The sequence below is a fragment of the Fundulus heteroclitus genome, unplaced genomic scaffold (genome assembly GCF_011125445.2).
Source record: "Fundulus heteroclitus isolate FHET01 unplaced genomic scaffold, MU-UCD_Fhet_4.1 scaffold_40, whole genome shotgun sequence".
Classification (NCBI taxonomy): domain Eukaryota; kingdom Metazoa; phylum Chordata; class Actinopteri; order Cyprinodontiformes; family Fundulidae; genus Fundulus; species Fundulus heteroclitus.
Window position 1 is genome coordinate 617,256 of NW_023396813.1, and position 21,581 is coordinate 638,836.

General features: G+C 41.4%; 1 protein-coding gene across 8 annotated transcripts in view; it reads right to left on the reverse strand.

The window, feature by feature from the left end:
• The window catches only part of LOC118556053 (PDZ domain-containing protein 2-like), a 106,813-nt gene extending 85,458 nt beyond the window's left edge, over positions 1 to 21,355 (reverse strand). For 3 of the 8 annotated variants that reach the window (XM_036130995.1, XM_036130998.1, XM_036130996.1), the window contains exons 1-2: positions 20,977 to 21,355; positions 7,384 to 7,588 (exon numbers count right to left, since the gene is read on the reverse strand). The gene's annotated coding sequence lies outside the window, so the exon portion shown is untranslated. The remainder of the gene's footprint in view (positions 1 to 7,383; positions 7,589 to 20,976) is intronic. The other 5 variants (XM_036130993.1, XM_036130992.1, XM_036130991.1 and 2 more) reach the window with 5 other exon arrangements.
• Positions 21,356 to 21,581: the final 226 nt, after the last annotated feature.

Genomic DNA, 21,581 nt, shown 5'->3' on the forward strand with positions numbered 1-21,581 from the left:
ATGAATGGAAAACGGCTTTTAAGACTTCCATGGGCCATTTTGAATATTTAGTAATGCCTTTTTGTCTCTGTAACGCACCCTCAGTCTTTCAGGCCCTTGTCAACGACGTTCTTAGGGACTTTCTAAATGTCTTCATCTTTGTATATTTAGACGACATCTTAATCTACTCTAAGACCCTCGCAGAACACCAAGTTCACGTACGCCTTGTTCTCCAGCGCATATTGGAGAATAAACTATTTGTAAAACCCGAGAAGTGCGAATTCCACCGACCCTCTGTAACATTCCTAGGCCTCATTCTCGAGAGAGGGCGGGTCCGCTCGGTCCCGGAGAAGCTAAGTCTCTCAGCTGATCTCGGTAAGAGCGCACTGGTGGATTCGCTTCACGAATCCATCGTTCTGATTTAACAGTTTCCTCTCGTTCCAGAGGCCCGATTCCCCATCGCCTCCTGTGAACCAGACGTTCCTTCGCTCCCAGCCGTCTCTCGAGCCCCTGCGTTTTCCGATCTCGGCGGATTAATTATTTGTCTTAGAAATAAACTGTTGGAACTCTGACTTGTTCTCCTGAGTGTTCCTGCATGTGGGTCAGGCACCTTAAAAGAATGACAAAAAGACTACCTAAAAATGGTGCAACAGAATATGCGACATGAAATAATATTGCTGGAGAATCTTTTGAATGTGGGTGAAGTGTCCACATTGGTGAACGATTATATTTGAACAAAATATCAAAGGAGCAATAAGAGATATATCCCCACTAGTTGGTGCTTGAGTACTGTCTGTAGATCAAAAGAAGATGTGCAACAAGCCATGCCTCTGTTTACCTCCACTCCAGCTGCCACCCAGCCCCTACTTTCTCTTCTCACGCATTGCCTCCTATGTGAAAATTTGTAAAGAATAAAAACACAGCAAAACAGCATCACCTTTCGAGGGAACATTTCTAGTGAAGAAGAAAGTAACTCATAACTTTATAATGCTGTCAGATAGAGAACATTTTTATTTGCTAGGTTGCTCTCTGCCATGTTGCTCCAACGCTGCACTGCTCTGACGGTGGCATTTTAGGGCAGGGAGCGGCAAAGCCTTGAATGACATCTGTTCACATGCCCTCACACGCATGTACACGCATGCCCAACATGATACTGGAGAACATAGAGAGAGGCGGTGTGACGTCATAACATAGTCCATCTGAAATATTACCTTTAGTTCTTCATATACCAACAATTTAGTTCTTTCTGTCTAAAATAATGAAATTCCGCTTATTTCTCATTGAACAACTACTGGATTTTCAATTGCAGGCAATAAAAAATATTTCATTAAAGGCAATGACTGTTTCCTTTAGTTGGTAACCTTCTGTCCCTAAGAAGGTAACCGTTAGTAACCTCCTAGGAAAATAAAAGGTCACAGTGTACAATTTTACCTGCAATAGGGGGATAATATACACTGATCAAAAATAAAGGGAATACTAAAATAACACATCCTAGATTTGAATGAATTAAATATTCTTATTAGATATTTAGTTTTTTACATAGTTAAATGCCTGACAACAAAATCACCAATGGAAATCAAATTTATTAACCCATGTAGGTCTGGATTTGGAGCTACACTTAAAATTAAAGTGGAAAAACACACCACAGGTGGATCCAACTTTAATGTGATGTCCTGAAAACAAGTTAGAATGAGGGTCAGTAGTTTGTGGCCTCCACATGCCTGTATGACCTCCCTATAATTCCTGGGCATGCTCCTGATGAGGTGGAGGATGGGCTCCTGAGGGATCTCCTCCCAGACCTGAACTAAAGCGGTGCTCTAACGTGGGGTTGGTGGATGGAGAGAGACATAATGTCCCAGATGTGCTCAATAGGATTCAGGTCTGGGGAACAGGCGGGCCAGTCCATAGCATCAATGCCTTCGTCTTGCAGGAACTGCTGACACTCCAGCCACATGAGGTCTAGCATTGTCTTGTATTAGGAGGAACCCAGGGCCAACCGCACCAGCATATGGTCTCATCTCTGTACCTAATGGCAGTCAGACTACCTCTGGTGAGCACATGGTGGGCTGTGCGGCCCCCCAAAGAAATGCCACCACACATCATTACTGACCCATTGCCAAACCGGTCATGCTGGAGGATGTTGCATGCAGAAGAATGTTCTCCACGGCAGTGTCAACTACATTGACATTGATTAAGTGTATTTAGGTCCACCTGCACATTAATGCTCTAGAAAAACTTATTCACATAATCTCTGTCATTTACTAAAGGACCAGTGATAGGAATGGGAGTGCTATCTGTGTAGCCAATTATGCCTGGAAAACTAAAATATATGAATAGAAAATTAGTGCTTGCACTCTCAAAATTTCCTACCAAATAAATTATTGCTTTCACTGATATCTGTAATTCTGTATAGTTCTTTTATTAGTCTTGTGGTCGGCGACTAGAGAGCACCACTAAACTATATAGTGCAACAGCGCTACATACAGTTGCTTCTGAAAGATGTTTTGTGTCACCTACATTATATAAAAAGCTGCTGTTTATTCAGAACTGACGTGTTATATGAACGATGTGGGGGTTGAGAATATTGAAATAAATTATTGTCTCTGAAGAAAAATGGTAACCCTTAACAATATATTATTCCAGAAATGGAAAGACATTTAATCACAGTCTTTTCAGCATCCCTCAGAATAAATTTATGCAGAGTATTTGCACTTAAGCACCTACAGGTTTCAGCACCTTTTCCAATACTTCCTTGTGCAGATCTAGATAAACCATAGGAAAAGCCCAGGGTTAGTCCAAAAAAAACCCTGCTACTGAGCAGGACCGCTAAACAGGGACACAGGTTGTATGATACAGTATAAAAAACACTCCATGGTCATTAGCAATCTCCCATTTAGAGCACTAAAAAGACCTACAACTTGTAATCTGAATTAATCAACGTTACAGCTCCATTTAAAAGCTGTCAGTATTGTCAGTTTTTGTAGAAAGGGGTGTCCTTTGCCCCTGCACCCTTGCTATTTCTTAAACACATTTCTTAAAAAAACACTTCATAACTATGTAGTGTTTCTTTACTGTACAGAAACGGTATAAAAAAGGGGTATAAAAAATGCAAATCCAGCAGATACATCCAATGGCCACATTCTGGTAAAAAAAGGTCCTGAAGAATCTGGGTTGACCCTTCATCTGCACACTTACAACTGTTTGAAGCCACATCGTTGGTAAATGCAGACAAAAACCACAGGTTACTGTAAGACCGCACTGTAATGACTATGTAGAACTTGAGCTTCAAATAAGCTCATTGGTTTTGTGGTACCATGTGTCTGTGCTATTCCAAAGGCAAAAGGCCCTGCCCTGTTCTGGCCAAAGCTGAATCAGGAGTCAAAGTGGTTAGGGTTTACTTGGAATTACTAGAGTTTTGGGTGTCATAAACTGAATGGATGAAGCAAACGTTTAAAATACATTCACCGGCAACAGTTACCAACCCAGAAGGAATATCCCCATATGGACATGCTGTATTTTGATGCACATGTTAACACAAGGGTAGCTGTTGTGTTAGAGGCAGTTTCCAGAGCTTCCAGAATCCAGTCAAAACAGTGAGGAAAGGCCAGCAGAAACTAAGCATACGTGACAGACGCTAATCCACACATGATGGCGTTTGATAAGGGTTAAAATTCTTCTGCCTGCAACATCCTCCAGCATGACCGGTTTGGGAGTGGATCAGTAATGATGTGGGGTGGCATTTCTTTGGGGGGCCGCACAGCCCACCATGTGCTCGCTAGAGGCCCTTTTCTCTCCGCCTCTCTGCCTGCTCAGACGCTTTTTTCTCTGCACTGCAAAAATGGATCTAAAAATAAGTAAAATGTTCTTACTTAATTAGTGTATTTGTCCTTGATTTGAGCAGGTAAAAAAGATGATTTGCCAATGGAATGAGATTTTTGCACTTAAAATAGGAACAACTCATCTCCATCATCTTATTAAGTGCAGGATGTCTAATTATCTTATTTTAGGGGTTAAAATACTCATTCCATTGGCAGATAATCTTATTTACCTGCTCAAATCAAGGACAAATACACTAACTTTAAGAACATTTTACTTATTTTTAGATCTGTTTTTGCAGTGTGCTCCCTGCTTGCTTGCATTTTCCTGCCTTTTACTTTTTATCTCCTTTTTATATCTTAACCAAAACCACAGAAAGTTGGATTTAGTTATTTTATTTATTTTATTTCATTTATTTTTTGATTTTGATTTTGAAAAGATGCCTACCTTTACCACAATGGACTTTGACAAGCTTTTACAGAAGATAGCGGTTATGGAACTGAAAATCTGTCAACTCGAAGTGAATTATGATGTAAATGCCGCGCATGGAAATGAAACAACCCTGCCTGTGATTCTGAAAGTTGACCACCAGCCCAGCAACTCTCTGAACAAACAGATCCCTGAGGAAAATGAGAATCCCTGGACCGCTCTGGGTGCAAGACCAAACAAAAGGATAAACAGGAACAAATACTTAAAAGTGATAAACTGTCAGATGCAACCTGCCACATAGACATCATCAACCACCAAGTCATATAAACTGGGTTTACTAAATATTAGATCTCTGTCAGGAAAATCCCTTTTAATTAATGACTTCATTATTGACAATAATCTTGATGTTATGTTTTTAACAGAAACATGGCTGCATGAATTTAGTGAAGCAGCTATACTGATGGAGTCGACACCTCCAAACTACAATTTCCTTTGTGAGAGCAGACAGCAAAGGAAAGGTGGAGGAGTAGCAACATTGTTTAATGATTCACTAAAGTGTAAAAAGGTGTTTTTGGGAAAATTTGACTCTTTTGAACATTTGGCTCTCCAGGTAAAGAGCCTGGTACAAACTATGTTTCTGAATGTTTACAGGCCTCCTAAGTCCACATCAAACTTTTTTAATGATTTTAGTGACCTGCTGTCTGTCTCACTTTTCTGTTACCTTTGAATGCATCATTTCCAGTGACTCATTTAGCCAAAGGGACATCGTAAGAAAACGCACCTTTAAGGACAATGCCACAGAAAATTTTATTTAAGCTTACTTTGCTACTTCAACCTTGGGCTGCAACTCAGTAGATGAGCTAGTAGATAACTTTCATTCTAAAGTCTCAGGCATCATTGACTGCATTGCTCCAGTTAAAGTGAAAGTTTCAACAATTAAAACACCTTCTTAACAACGACCAGCCGCTTTGATGTTTTCCAGTCTGGTTTCCGTGCTCACCACAGTACAGAGACCGCCCTTATCAAGGTTTTTAATGACATCCATATAAATACAGACTATGGAAGAACCACCGTGCTTGGTTCTATTGGACCTCAGTGCAGCATTTGATACTGTCGATCACTCCATCCTTTTAGAACGCCTGGAGAACTGGGTCGGCCTCTCTGGTACAGCTCTCAACTGGTTTAAATCCTACTTAAAGGACAGGGAATTTTTTGTATCAATAGGTAACTTTACATCAGAGATTACAAAAATCACATGTGGGGTTCCCCAAGGGTCCATCCTGGGTCCCCTCCTCTTCAATATCTACATGCTCCCTCTAGCTCAGATCATAAAAAATAACAACATCAGCTACCGTAACTATGCAGATGACTCACAGCTCTACATCACCATGTCACCAGGTGACTATGAACCAATTCAAGCACTGAGTAAATGCCTAGAAGAAATCAATACGTGGATGTGCCAAAACTTTCTTCAGTTGAATAAAAACAAAACTGAAGTAATAATATTTGGACCAATAGAGGAGAGATCAAAAGTTAACACACAGCTTCAGTCGCTTCACCTAAAAACCACTAATCAGGCCCGAAATCTGGGAGTAGTGATGGACTCAGACCTGAACCTCCAAAAGCATCTAAAGACAATTACAAGGTCAGCTTTCTATCACCTGAAGAACATTTCCAGGATTAAAGGACTGATGTCTCAGCAGGATCTAGAAAAACTAATCCATGCATTTATATTTAGTAGAATTGATTACTGCAACGGTGTTTTCACAGGTCTGCCTAAAAAATGGACCAGACAGCTGCAGCTGATCCAGAACGCTGCTGCCCGTGTCCTCACCAAGACTAAGAACGTAGAGCACATAACCCCAGTTCTAAAGTCCTTACACTGGCTCCCTGTATCTCAGAGAATAGACTTTAAAATACTTCTGTTAATCTATAAATCCCTGAATGGTTTAGCTCCTACATACATCACAGACTTGTTATCAGTGTATCAACCATCCAGACCACTAAGGTCTTCTGGCTCCAGCCTGCTCTGCAGAACCAGAACCAGAACCAGAACTAAACAAGGAGAAGCAGCATTTAGTTCCTATGCTCCACTTATCTGGAACAAACTTCCAGAAAACTGTAAAGGTGCGGAAAGCCTGAGTTCCTTTAAATCGAGATTAAAAATACATTTGTTTAGGATTGCCTTCCACTGTTATAGTTAAACTGTTTTACTGTTTTTAATGTTCTTTTTTGTTTCTACATTTTATTCCTGCTTGCTTTTATTCTGTTTTATTTTGCTATATTTTAATCATGTAAAACACTTTGCATTGTCTCTGTACTGAATTGTGCTATATAAATAAATTTGCCTTGCCTTGCCTAGAGGTAGTCTGACTGCCATTAGGTACAGAGATGAGACCATATGCTGGTGCAGTTGGCCCTGGGTTCCTCCTAATACAAGACAATGCAAGACTGGAGTGTGTCATGTGGCTGGAGTGTGTCAGCAGTTCCTGCAAGACAAAGGCATTGATGCTATGGACTGGCCCGCCCATTCCCCAGACCTGAATCCAGTTTGGCAGATCTGGGACATTATGTCTCGCTACATCTACCAACGGCACGTTGCACCACAGACTGTCTAGGAGTTGGCGGATACGTTAGTCCAGGTCTGGGAAGAGATCCCTCAGACCATCCGCCACCTCATCAGGAGCATGCCCAGGCATTGTAGGGAGGTCATACAGGCATGTTATCATGATCTTGGCACTGATGCTGGTCTGATTACTCACTCTACACTCAGCCCCGTTTTTCATTATCTCTCACCTGATCCACCTGCACCTGCCAGTATATAACCAGCCTTCAGACCAGACATCAGTACCAGATCATTTCGAGCCTTTGGTGAGACTTATTCCAGCGTTCTTCTGATTCTGTCTACCTGATCCTGACCTGTTCTGCCTCTCGACCTCTGAGCCTGCCTGATCACGCCTCACCTGTCTTTCTTACTTCTGCCTGACCTGATCGCCTGCCTGATCTCTGCCTGCTTGTGTACCGAACCGGACCTGCTACCTGATCACCAAGCCTGCCTGACATCGTCTAGCCCATAAGCCTGACCGTATATTGAACCTGAAACTGTGTCCCGACGTCTTCCTGGATTTCCCTCTGGTGCTACATCGGACATCTAATCACCTGGCTCTGACCTTGGACCTCGGACCTCGTCCCCGACATCAGCTTCTGGTTGTTCCTCCTGATCATCCTGCCTACCATCGTGTCCATGGTTCTGACCCTCTGGCTGTCCTCTGACCACGGTCCATCTGCTTGAGTTCCACACGGGAGCAGCAGCACACGCCCGGCAGCCAGCCGGCTGGAACCTCCGCTCGTGACTCTTCCCGGACTAAGCACAGAGAAAAGGTTAGTGATCGTCACGTTTGTGAACATTACTCACTACCAGATAAACATGGTCACTAGGCCGCTGTCTCTGTTTCCAGATGTATGGGATGTGAAGGGGTGTATGCATGCCAGAAAGTTGCAGTTCAGTTTTGAATAAACTGTTACAAATCAAACACCGTTTGTCTGATTCAAATACTGGATCCGTAGGTTCCGTTCATTACACATGTAGAGGCCACACACTTGTTTTAAGGGCATTACATCAAAGTTGGATCCACTGGTAGTGTGTTTTTCCACTATAATTTCGAGTGTAGCTCCAAATCCAGACCTCAATGGGTTAATACATTTTATTTCCATTGATCATTTTTGTGTGATTTTGTTGTCAGCGCATTCAACTATGTTAAGAACAAAGTATTTAATAAGAATATTTCATTCATTCAGATCTAGGATGTGTTATTTTGGTGTTCCCATTTTCTTTTGAGCAGTATATTTTATCACACATCAAACTGCTGAAGAAGGCAGAACCTTTGATGGAAATCACCACCTTGACATTGTAATGGTCGTTGATTCTGACTATTCTCTATGGATACAACTGTATGTACACCTGATATTGCAGCAGGAGAACTCTTCAAATTCCTCAACAATAAACACTATCTCACTTATGGTCTCTTCAAGTGGTTAAACTTTAAAAGTTAAAGACATTATCTGAGACTGCAGGCCTGTCATAGAACCTTTTTCTCCTGGATATTGTGGAGAAAATGACTTCACACAATCATCCCTCTAAACTACTGACAATGATCTCCCAGTCAGATCACCCCAGCTCCCAAATCAGCATCTCACAATATACAACACAGAGTTTTATGACAGTGTGTACATTGAACTTATATTGTTGCCTCATGTAGTTTTGATTGTAATTAAATATTATTTAATCTTAGTGCATTGTCCTGTCAGGTGTATTTAAATTTAGAAGCTGACCTGAGAATATTGGACAACAATTGCAATGTGCGTGTCCATTATTGTATTTGTGTAACTGACAACAAAATCTTTTCTATTCTTTACAGTGTTTTACTGTAAAACTCTGAGTGGAACACCACTTTCAAATCCAACTCTGACTCAATTGTTTGGAGGGGTGTATGCATGCCAGAAAGCCCAGACATAGTCTGCATTTACACACACTGTTAGTATAATCTAGCATGAAGACAATAAAAAGTGTTACAGTAATATTGGCATAGATTAACTGTGTTGAAATTGGTATTGGTTGGTATACACAGAAGCATTTGTCTGAATACCTGAAACCCATTGACTCTGTAAGCTACATAAGCTGGTTCTAGAAAGAAAACCAGCACTGCCCAGCGTTCTCTGCCCCTGTGTATTAAGCAGCTTTTCATTTCATTGGGGAGTAAATGTCGAAAACACGGCTCAATAAGTTAAAAAGTTAATTGCATTCCCAGTCTCCTCAGGTATCATCCATGCAATTGTACTGATCCAGACAGACAGATATTAAGATGCATCCATGACATGTTGACACACAAAACTGGCAACCGTTTTAACATGACATTTTTAGTAACCTAAATCCCTCTAAATGGAGCCCTCCCCCCATGTTGATAATCTCAGGCTCACAGATCTACACTTGTAACAGAATTAAAACCCTTTAAGCCCAGAGTCGTTTAGGAGCAATTCGACCTGAAATTACATACCTGGTATAAATCAAGTACAGGTCCACAACTCTAAAGTGTAAATTATTTTTTTTGGTATCCGTGTGAAGATAAGACATAAAGGGCATACAATTACATTATTTTTCCAGTGGAACCACAATTGCAAACTTAACCATGTCTGATTTATAGGTGATGACAGAAAGAAACAAATCTAATTTCCTTAATAAACACTGCTAAACACCATGAAAACCCTTTTGAAAATATAGAAGCCTCAGACTTTGTACATCCACATGTTGAATATTACTGCAGCCAATCTGGACTGACTCAGCTGAAGAATATGTGTTCCGTAATAGTTTTAGTAGATGGTTTGCCAGGTGGACCTGTGATCTTTGAACAATTTAGCAAAATGTGTTTTTCACCTCATAAAATAGAATCTGGTCAAATAAAAGTGCTGATTTCCATTCTAGAACTCCTTCTGCACATGACAAAGCCTTTGGTCATAAGATTTACCCTGTGTATCATCAACATGTACCATTGTGCACAATATAAATCAATATATTGAAGAGAAAATCTGCAGAATTGTGTCCTTTTCCCTAGGGCTGGACGATATAGAAAAAAAGCTTATTGATAAAAAAAAAATGCTCTGTCCCCTCTGGTTTTAGGCACTATTAACTGAAGATGGACCTCAGACCTCAGAGCACGTGCCGGAGAATAAATCTGGAGGAGGTCGGTGATGTATTGAGGAGCCATCCCATTCAGGGCTCTAAACACAAACAATAAAATCTTAAAATCAATTCTAAAACGAACAGGGAGCCAGTGCAAGACGCAAGAATTGGTGTAATATGTTGATGTTTTCTGGTCCCCGTTAAAAGACGAGCCGCTGCATTTTGGACTAACTGCAGACGGGAGAGAGCTCGTTGGCTAATGCCTGAATAAAGTGCTGCAGTAGTCCAGACGGCTAAAAATAAAACAGTGTAAAACCTGCTCAAAGAGGTTAAAAGATAAAAACGGTTTTACCTTAGATAAAACATGAAGATGATAAAAACACGATTTTAAAACGCTATTTATCTGTTCGTTCAGTTTAAAATCGCTGTCTATGGTGACACCAAGGCTGGTTACTTTGGAACGCACAAAATGCTTGAAAGGTCCTAAGTCAGTGATGGCACTTCCAAACCCCATCACCTCTGTCCTGCTCTCATTAAGCTTCAGAAGGTTTTTTGACAGCCAAGCCTTGACATCACCCAGACAGTTAATGCATCTTATGCATAATGCACTTAAGTAAATGTTTAACTAAGTAAAAATATTGTTGAAATTGCACATACTTTTCTTAAAAAGGCTGAGGTTATTCATAATATATTGTGTAAAAGTGAAATTCATTTAATATATAAATCAACAACAAGTCCACTTTTATTAGTTCTATTTAATCTTGCAATGAGTTTATTCATGTGGCGACCTTGAGATCAGATTAAGCTGAATGCGGCCCCTCAACCAAAATGAGTTTGACACCCCTGATCTAAAACATCTACAAACAACATATTTTTAGAGAAGCTGTAGGGAAAAAGCCTCTTTCCTCTAAAATAAACTAAGCACATCAGAACTTCACAGAGTCAGAAATAAAGGCTACTTGTCTAACAGGTAGGCCTAGGTCCAAACTGAGTCCTGCCCAAAGGACACCCACCCCAAAAAATAATCAACAAGAATGGAGGGGATAAAACAATCAAATAACATGTTGCAATTGTCCAGTTGAGCAAAAATCAGTTCCCTCCATGACGAAAGAGGCTGATAAAATCATACAAAAGATAATGTTTGAATCAATCATTGAGATGGAGTTTTTCTAAACAGATTTTGCATTCATAATTTGTTATTCATATTAATATCCCAGTGTAAAATTATATTTACTTTATCTTAACACAGAGTAAAATGGGGGTAGCATGTTGTCAGTAAAAGAAAAATGTAAGCTTAGATTAGTAGTTGTTAAAGTAATCTAAAAATGGGTTCTGTGAAATTAGTTGCAGGGACCCAACACTGTGTGGAAAATCTTCCTTGGACATCCCCACAGTGAAAGCAGATTCAGACTGAGTTTTTATTTTATGGATGGAAAAAATTATATTTCACACTCTGCCAAGGATTAGTTTTACTCTTTGTTTCCAGAACACAGACTGACCTAGATGTCACCCTCCCCCTCTACCCCGTTCTTCTCCTAGGTGCCATATGGCCAAAGATTAGAAAAAGCCCCATTTCAGCAGATCCCAGGATGCTACATTGTAAAAGAATAAAGGAGGAAGAAACAGCAGTTTGTTCTCCTGTTGTATGGAAACGATGCTGGCACCAGCCTCTTTTTGACCCAGTTCCACCGTGTATGCACTACTGTAAAATAAAGGCAGTGAAGCTCATAGAACAGGATGTAATATTAAATAAAATTCTAGCAACAGTGGTGAGTGTGTCTCCATGGTGGACATGTTGTTTACGTATGAACACATTGACTGTTTCATTGTTCATCTGTAGAACTAATTTTATGGTACTGCCCAAAGCACTGCAGTAGATGGATCCTTTAGCTGTAGGAGGGTGTTGTTCAAGAATTATCTGACTTTACCATACTTCATGAGTGTTTGGAAATCCATTGAAATATGTAGGAAAACAACTCATTTACACGTGTGACTTTAAGATAGTTTCATTTGTGTTTGTGTCTGAATACTAAAACCCCTTCCTTGTAGGTTAATCCAGTAAGGAGTTTAAAAGCTATACAGATTCCACTAAGTGATGGCAATGTTGGTTGATAAGAGATTAAGAACAAAACATTAAACAGTGTATTCCAGTCTTTATAATCCCACCATGCCCATGAAGCTGCAAGAAGCAACAACAAGACGCTGGTTGTTCGTTTTATGCCAGGCTACTACAGTTCGGATACAACAGGCAGAGAGTTATTTTTATTAAAATGAAAATTAATGAAAGGCCAATGTAAAGCCACACCAAAAAGGAATCAAACAGTGTTGAACGTAAAAACATCAAATGAGTTAATGGTGCTGACATAAGAGACAGAAAATTGTATTTGAGAACAAAATAATCCAAGAGAGACACTAAAAGTTGTTCTATAAAAGAGTTCTGCCTATAGTCAAATATGGCCTCAAAAGCCCCATTTCCACTCCCCTTGTTAAACCGAGCCGAGCCGAGACCAGTCCGAGCTTGGATCAGTTAACCAAGTCGAGATGACCGTTTACACACCACACTATCCCGGTTCCTTGGTTGCTCCTCGCCTCCTAGTGACGATCTGCGGTACTGCTGCTCTCTGGGATTGAAGGCGGAACCAAGCAAAACAAAACGGCGGCACCCGTAACATTCAGGATGTTATGCTTGATATTGTGATATTTCGGTGTTTGCGGAGAGTCAGGGGAAGAAAGCAACCATTGGTGAATTTATTCGCGAGAGTCGGCTTTTGGGACGTGGATAAGACAAATGAACGTCTAATAAGGATTTACAGACGCAGGAAACAACGACAGACACTGAGGTTCATCACACTGCTAAGCAGAATCATCACTGGAATCCGTGTGGCACGATAAAGAAGCTAGTATTATTATGAATGTGTGAAATTTGTCTGAATGGAGTGTGAATCGGGACGTGCAGCCAGACACGGCGGAAAAACCGTGGACAGTCAGCTGACTGTAAGGGGATGACGCGGTCTGCTCATGCGCTCTTCTTTATTAGATAACCGGGACAAAAAAAACAGACCGAGACCCACTCAGGAACTGGTCTGCATTTAGCACGGTCCGGTTATGTCTAGCGTGGTCCAGTTCAGTCTGCTGACCGTTTACACACAAGAGTTATCTCGGTTACCGAGCTCGGACTGACTGGTCTCGGCTCGGTTAAAAAAGGGTAGTGGAAACGGGCCTTTAGTCAGATTGTTCCCCAGCTGCCCAGTGCTCCCTAATGGATGGCCTAAAAGTCATAACATATTTAATTGGAATGTAAACTGCAATGACAAATAAAGATTTTTCTTCACACAGCTCCAATTCACATAAATTTATATTCTAACATTACTTTTTTCTTTAAAGAAGACAAATTAGCACCAATCCAGTCACTTTAGTCCAGGTAAGATGTTGTTGATGTTTTCTGTTCCTTAAACTTGCAGCAGGTAACTTTTGTATTAATGTCTTTTTTCCATAGTTATTAAAATTGTCAATATGTCCTGACTAGGGCTGGGGGATAAATCGATTTAATAGATTAATTCAAATTTAAATTTTTTTAAGATTACATTTTTTGAAAATCTGGATTTTATTTTTGCTTAATTACTCATTGGGCTGAATATGTTTAGGAATATATATTGTCAAAATATTGTGAAGAGGAAACTGTTTTTTACCATAAGAGGAGGCACTTTAATTTACTCATTTACTTATTTTTTAAGTTTGAAGTTATACAAGTGAAGTGAAGCCTGAAAAAAGACCCAAACAGATTTTACTTTCACAAGTGGAGCCTTACTGCTTTCTCCATAGTGCTCCGCTTGATTTATATATGCAAAAAGCTTTATTAGATTTTATGCTGGGACTATTTCATGTTCAATGGACACAGAAACGAGAAGGTAAAAGAGGAAAAAAAGGAGAGAAACAGATGAGACGAAATGCTAAAAAGGAGAAAAGGTGAAAGAGGAAAGGAAGAGAGCAACATAACATCCTCTTAGTCTGCTTCTACACCTGCAAAGACAGATATAAAAAGAACAAAACCAACTGATAAAGTATTACAGGTACGAACAACCAACCATCACTGAAGAATGTACAGGATTATTTAACATGAAATGTATAGTGCCAGCTAAAGATAATAATAGGGATTTTCTGTATAGAAGTGAGTCTGTAAGTACCTGAATCCAAGCACCTGTAGGAGTTTGTGAGAATGCATTTGTGTACGTAAGGTTTTACCATAAGAAAAATGTTCAATAGCGGTTGTGAGGAGCCAAAGACCCACCCCCCCAGAGAACCGGGCAGACGCCAGGAGAACCAGAACCCCAGATGCCCAAAGGGAGCCCCGAGCAAAGGTGCGCAAGACGGGCCAATACAGGGAAAACTAACTCCCCCATCCAAGAGAAGAGCAGAGATGATCCCCAAGAAAACCCCCAAACAACCACAACGCCGAAGCCGCTAGGAGCCACGGAGACAAGCCCGTGGACTCCACCGGGAGCCAGAGAGATTCAGCCATTCAGATTCAGATTCAGCCATGGGCCCAGAGACCCTAGGCCCAGGGGTACCACACCCCCAGGCAGGGCGCCCGACGGAGCCACAGGGGCCCACGCCTCGTGAAGCAGCCACCAGGACCGAGCCGGCGCCTGCCCAAGCACTCAGCCCCAGACGCCGAGAACCACCAACGCACCAGCGGGCCAAGGCGCCAGCCAGCGAAGGAGAGCAGGACGGGGTGATGGGCTCCACGCTTAGTGGAGTCCTGAAATGTCCCAGGAGAGGGGTCAGTTCAAACTCAAACTGACTAATAGACAAACAGAAAACCATGTACACATTCACTCGTTCCCACCCTAGTGCCCCTGTGAACATACAGACCCTCCTGAAAAAAAAATGGAGGGGGACACAGTACACACACTCACACTCATGTCCTATATTCACAGATCCAGGCGCCGCCACCCCAGAGGGGTATCCAGCCCCAGGACCAGAGAGGTGAAACCTCAACATCAAGAAACCTGTTCTTAGCTCACTGTGTAATACCACTAGCAGCAAACATTTTATTATATTTTCATTGTTTGCAATGGAAGTGCCGCCATCTTGTAGGTTCCCCACCTTGTATTTAGTTGCGGTTTGAATCGGTCAACACCCATATGAAATGCTTGACATAAAAGCCATTTTTAAAAAACAATTTATATTTGTTAAACAAAAATATTTTATTTTTAAGCCATTTCGCCTGGCCCTAGTCCTGACAGTAAATATGAGACAGATAATCTGTTAAAATAATCCAGCTCCTCTGTCTCCCCCAGTGGTCCAACTGTCATTTGCAGAAACACACAGCTCCCGCTCAGAAACAACCAATCAGAGCGAGGAGGAATGTCTGGCTCTGATTGGTTGTTACCATTGTCAATCACTCCTGTGCACACGTTGCTCACACACCTCCCCAACACAGATTTACCAAAATTCAAGCTCCAGATTGCAAGTGAGCGGCAGCTGTACTGAGAAATGGTGGAGAAAGAAAGAAAACTGTACATTCAGAAAACAAAGACAGGTAAACACTGAAGCGTGGCAGGCTCTAGTGTTTACCTGGGGGGTGGGCTGCAGTGCAGTAGAGACACAGGGGGAGGGGTCTGCAAGGTGTGCTTGTTAAAATGTTCAAGCTAAGTCCACAGTTTTCTCAAAACTCCCTACTGCAGCTTTAACCATGAATGCAGCAGGTGCAGCCCATGACCTGGATATGTCTACGTCTGGTGCCTCTTGAATCTCCACTTCAGCTGCAGTAGAAGCCTTAGAATAAAAATAAATAGAATAAGTGGAACTAATTTATGATGGTTTTGGAGACTACTATCACTGTGTTGTAAATACTCCAATTATACCAACAAAAATCTTTTTACTTTGACAAACTTGGGAGGGGGTGACCCTACAAGGGTGGTTATAGCACCAAGGGGCAAATGGGTCTAACGACAGGATGGCAACAGCTAACAGTGAAGCAGGAGGCCACCACTGCAACTGAGAGAGGCTGACTGGGCAACATGACTGAACAAGCAAAACACAGGGATCAGGGAAACAATAGAGAGTCTACTAAAATAGCACAAAACTGGCAACCAACTTGATAAACTTAGGCAAAGTCTACAATCATCACACTCATTTTCTGTGATGAGGATAACCTGTGAAAGTTATTCTCACCTCACAAGGTCATACAAAATCCATTTTTTTAAATAATTAGCACATAGATTAGATAAGAAAAAAAATTTTCACTTATAGAACCTGATCACCTTGAATCCATAAAAAACAGTTGATGACGGGTTGTGTAAGCAGAAGCAGCCGTAACACAAGGCAAAATGAGAAAAAAAGCAGACAATAAATCAGCATTTCTGATGCTATGTACAAACACAAGTACATATGAGAGCCAACACAAAGGAGTCACAGATTGCTTCCAAGACACCCTGGGAGTGAAGATAATCATCTAGTCTGGTTGAAGGAATACAGGGAATACCCATCTGTAACTGGCACCAGGTGGCAGAACTAAATATATGCAGCTAGCTTTTCCTCACAATGATTAGTGAGCCCAAATAGCACAGCATGCAAATATTCCTCCCTATAACCACAAATAATGCCATAACGCCCAATAACATAACAATGTTAGCCATTTTAAATAAACTCAACAATGCAATAAGTTGCTAGTAATGTAAGAAGATATGTGATATGAATAGCAATAAAAAATCCTTTACAATTGTAATAATCTCAGTTGCTAATGGTTTAAACATAACCTGAAGGGCATTTTTTAAATTAAGAGTTGTTTAGCAGTTTCTGTGAACTTGGTTCAGCAAGTATAGATGGGATAGCCCTTATATTCATTCATTAGGATGCTGTAACTGCACATATGTTCTAGTTAGACAGAACTAGGGCTGTCACTGTTTACTGATTGATTCGAGGACCTCGATTCATAAAATGATCTGCCTTAAAGCTTCGTTATATTGTTTATTTATTCAGCGCACTGTGTTCCCGAGGATAGACGTGTTAAAAAAATGGATGGATGTTCTTGATCATTTTCACTACTGGGGCAGTTAGTACTGTATTGATGTTAAGTCATCCAGAAAGAGGTGAGCTTTTAACATTTTGAGCCTAGAAAATTCAGCTGGAGGTTTATCCTTGTTAATCAAAAAAACAATTGAATATTTTGCTAATTAGCATTTTTCATTTATTTCTATCACTCATGAAATAAGCTTAAGTAACTATGTGAAAAATCTTCAAAATGTGTTAATTTTTTTATTGATTACTCAATTAATTATCATTATTAAAATCGCTTATGACAGTTCTAGGAAGTTTCCCCAAGTCCATTTTGAATAATTGCACATGTGCAAGAATGTCTGATCTTGCTCTTATGCTCTTCAGGGGGATCATGTGAAGAAGAAAAAAATCTCCCATTCCACTCTGGTCTTATTTATTTCTATGAGGCCTTGCTCTTCTTCTTATAAACATGAAAGGGGTCTACTTCTTGTGATTCTCAACCATGTTCAAAGTACATGGTGAGAGCAGCGGAGCTACAATGAACGGCTAACTCTGAAGCTAACCACTAACCTAGCCGCTAAGCTAACCCGATACATAAACACTAGAATTGTGCATGCGCAGCCAGCAAGCGGAAACTAAAAAGGAATGTGTACACACACAGGCGTTCCGTGAGCGCGTCAGAATGATGGCATGTGGGACAACCAATAGATAATGGGATACCCTCGGAACCTGAGAGACAGAGGGGAGTGAGAGCTTACCTGACTCCGCCAGATAGATTTGCTCCGCATATCCATCTGGAAACCTTCCGTTGAAGTAACTTTGGGAAGGGGCGAAAATACTGGTTAGCTGATTGGCCTATGTTGGTGATAGACAGGCCAAATGAACCAATCAGATTCGTCGTCGCTCGTAACAGAGCGACGACGAAAACACAACCACAAGCCAAGCTACTCTTGCTGCTGCAGGTAAAGGCTCGTTAGCTCAGCAGAGAAATACTCTGTAATTCCGATAAAACTTGCTCGATAGCCACGCTAACGCTAGTTTCATCGGATGAAGCCGCCATGTTGTTTAGACTGAACTGACGCGCTTCCCGTTGCGTCACACCTCAACCCGCCTCAAAGCCAACGCTGATTGGACGTTCGTTTGGTGAACGGCTCCAAATTTTCTTTAACGGAGAGTAGCCAGACTGATCTGCGAGTGAAACCTTGAAAGCTCGCGAGATCAGGATGGTCTCACGAGGCTAAGTGAGAGCAGGACCAAAAATCTGACCAATTGGTCAGAGTTTTTACAGGTCTGCAACTCCCACAGAGATGGATTTTTTTAACCTCCTTTTTCTGAATCCATAATGTGTTGAGTACTGTCAGGATGGAAGGACGATTTTACCCAGTATAATAAAAAGTGTTTCCAAACAGAATTACCTACTACAGCCTTAATTAGAGGATTAGCTGATGTTCAAAATCTTCATTTACTATATCATTGTTTTGCTCAGTTAAAATTCCATCAGTGGAGGAATATTTCTTAACTGTGAAGTACACTGTGTAATTAGATCACTATCAGAATCTCTTAGAATTCAGGAGAACAGTTCTCATGTGGCCATCATGTGTTACATTGTAACACGCACATAACATAATGACTCAACTGGCAAAATGTTTTGCGTTATTAACTCAAAAACATCCCGACATTTTTTGCAGTTTGTTATGTTAATGGATTTATTACATTTAAACATCCTAAAATGATTACGTTATTGATAGTTAATACATTTTTGGTTGCTGCAGTCCCTGAAGTCTGAACCTTATAGCCCCGTTTCCACTCCCCCTTTTTAACCGAGCTGAGACCAGTCCCGGCTCAGTAACCGAGATAACTATGGAGTGTAAATGGAACGCAAACTGAACTGAACCGAGCCAGACACAACCGGACCGCGCTAAATGCAGACCAGCTCCATGTGTGGGTTCGGCTTGGTTTTTTTTCTGGCCCGGTTCTCCAGTAACAAAGAGCGCATGAGCAGACCGCGTCATCTCCTGACAGCCAGCTGACATTTCACACATTCATAAAAATACTAGCTTCGATTTCCAGAGATGATTCTGCTTAGCAGTGTGATGAACCTCAGCGTCTGTCGTTGTTTCCTGCGTCTGTAAATCCTTCTTAGACGTTTGTCTCATCCACGTCCCAAAAGCCCACTCTGTCAAGGAAATTTACCAAAAGTTGCCGTCTTCGCCTGACTCTCCACAAACAACGTTTCACCAAACATAACTTCCTGAATGTTACGGGCGCCGCCATCTTGATTTGCTTGGTGCCGCCTTCAAACCCAGAGAGCAGCAGTACCGCAGATCGTCACTAGGAGGCGAGGAAACCAAGGAGCCGACATAGAGTGGTGTGTAAACGGTCGTCAGAACCAAGCTCGGCTTGGTTAACTGATCCAAGCTCGGACCGAGCTCGGCATGGGTCGGTTTAACAAGGGGAGTGGAAATGGGGCTTTTGACTGGTAGGATTTAATTGCTGTCAAGCACAAGCTCTATGTATTTAATACAAGTAAGACTTTTTTCTAAAAGGTAGACACTCATTATTTGCGGTCTTGCAGGTCACTGTTGTTTGGATGGTTTGGGCAGAAAGAACTACCGCTAAGCCCAGATACCATGGCTCATACTGAACTCAGACAGAACATTTCTGACTCGATCCAACCTGTTTCAGCTTCTGTTTCCACCTAACCAGAGCCGAAGTGTGATTGTCAGAGTTTGAAAGTGGAACCTAAATGCTTCCACCTATCAGAATGTTTTATTTGAGCTAGAAAATGATAAATGAAGAGGCTAAATGTGTAGCCTTCCATTGGAACATGTGTAATATCATTTCAGTTTAGGTTTAATGACAAGAGAGATGAAACTACCACAGACATTGTGTTGAACTGCTGCTGCTATGAAGCCAGTTATAACTGTTTATGAAGGGACGTCTACACGGCATAAATAATATTCTTGTATGAGGTTAGAAAAAGATCGGATGTTAGAATGTATGGGAAAAACATAAGATGCACTGTGAAACATTTACCACTTTGTAGGCCCACTTGTTAAAACAGGTGTTTATCAGGTAGGAAATAATATTGCTGGAATGATTCTTCTCATGTTCATACTGGTCCAGAGTGGAACAAGCAGAGAATATGTCTTGATCTTTCAGCCAAGATCTTTTATGTTGGAAAATCCAGACTTTGTTGCAGCCTGAGACTTTGAGAAAACAATCCTGATTTTTTTTCTAAAATCACATTAATACAAAGTAATTATCATGGGGGGGGGGGGGGGTATCCATGTGTTTTTTTCCCTGCCATTCACTATATGCACGCGCGAAAGCAGCAACAAAAAACCGCGTGTTAACGTGAAATAAACGTGCAAGCATATCGAGTTAGTTTTTTTTTTTTTTTTTTTTTTTGGGTATGTTGGCGAGGCGGCCGCCAAGATAGCGCTGCGGGAAACCCTGACATTATTACAAAGTAGCAATGTGCTGAAGAATACTGGATGAGCCAGAGGAATGAGGAATGGCTTGGTTTGGGAGAAGGAGAAGTAAACCGGAAGCTTGTATGGGACTCCCTGGGCTTTTCTATTGTTTTCACCTGGTAGAGTTTTCTGTGCCATGACTCATGAAGCAGCACAATGCTGTCTGACAAAGAGGCAATATTTATTTGTCACCGCGCGTTACCACGGTGCAATCCGGTTCACATCAGACACAAAGAAGGCAAAAAGCCTGACAAACACACAGGCGTCCCATCTCCTGGTGCGGGTTTTTCCTCAGTTTGACCATCAGCACCATGACCACTGTGGATAAGGTCCAGGTCCATTTTTATTATTTTAATAAAAATAACAGGTCCTAAACTGCGTTTAGGCTGATTCCCAAACTTTCAGGAAAACGCACAGCTTTAACGGGACAGGAGATGCATCTGTTGACTCCTGCTTTCTGTTCTTGGCATCATCAGGAGCTTTTCTTTAACTGTGGGGGATCTGCACTGAAACCCACTTCTACAGGATAAAAACACGCCAACCCGTCCAGCATGCACACAGCCGGCTGCCCCTCAATCTTTACAAAGCAGAGCTTACCTTCAGATTACATGGTGCAGATAAAACGGCTCCTTGTGCTCAACAGAAATATATCCCTGTTGTTTTTTCCTGTGATTATAGCTGGTGCTCCAGAAAGCGTGTCCACAAGGCAGAAAGATCAACAGTTTGACGAGAGGGAGGCTGAATAAAGTAGCGCTTAGTTCAGCCTGCAAAAAGCAGCTCCAGGATCTGTTGAACTCCCTTAACTGGGACCAGAGCAGGAAAAAACTAGATCAACTGGAAAGATGGTGTGAAAAAGCTGCCATCAGTACACTTTTCCCTCCGGTACAGTTAGCGATGATGATTATTTGGGAGAATCATGCCACATTCTGCTGTTAAGGGCATGACAGCGGGCGGTGGGCGGAGTCACAATGTCAGGGTCTCAGTGTAAACCCTGAACGCTGCCTGCCAGGCACTGACTTCTCTCAGCCCGTTGTTTACACCGGTGGGAAGACTTCCTGTGATCTTCCACGTCACTCTGGCTGAACTTCATCACATTTTCTACTGCCGCCCTCATGCCTTAAAAGTATTCACATTGTATATTACATGCCTTTGTTAAGAGAGAGCGGATTATTATTTTACATGAAAACAGCCCATGTTGGCAA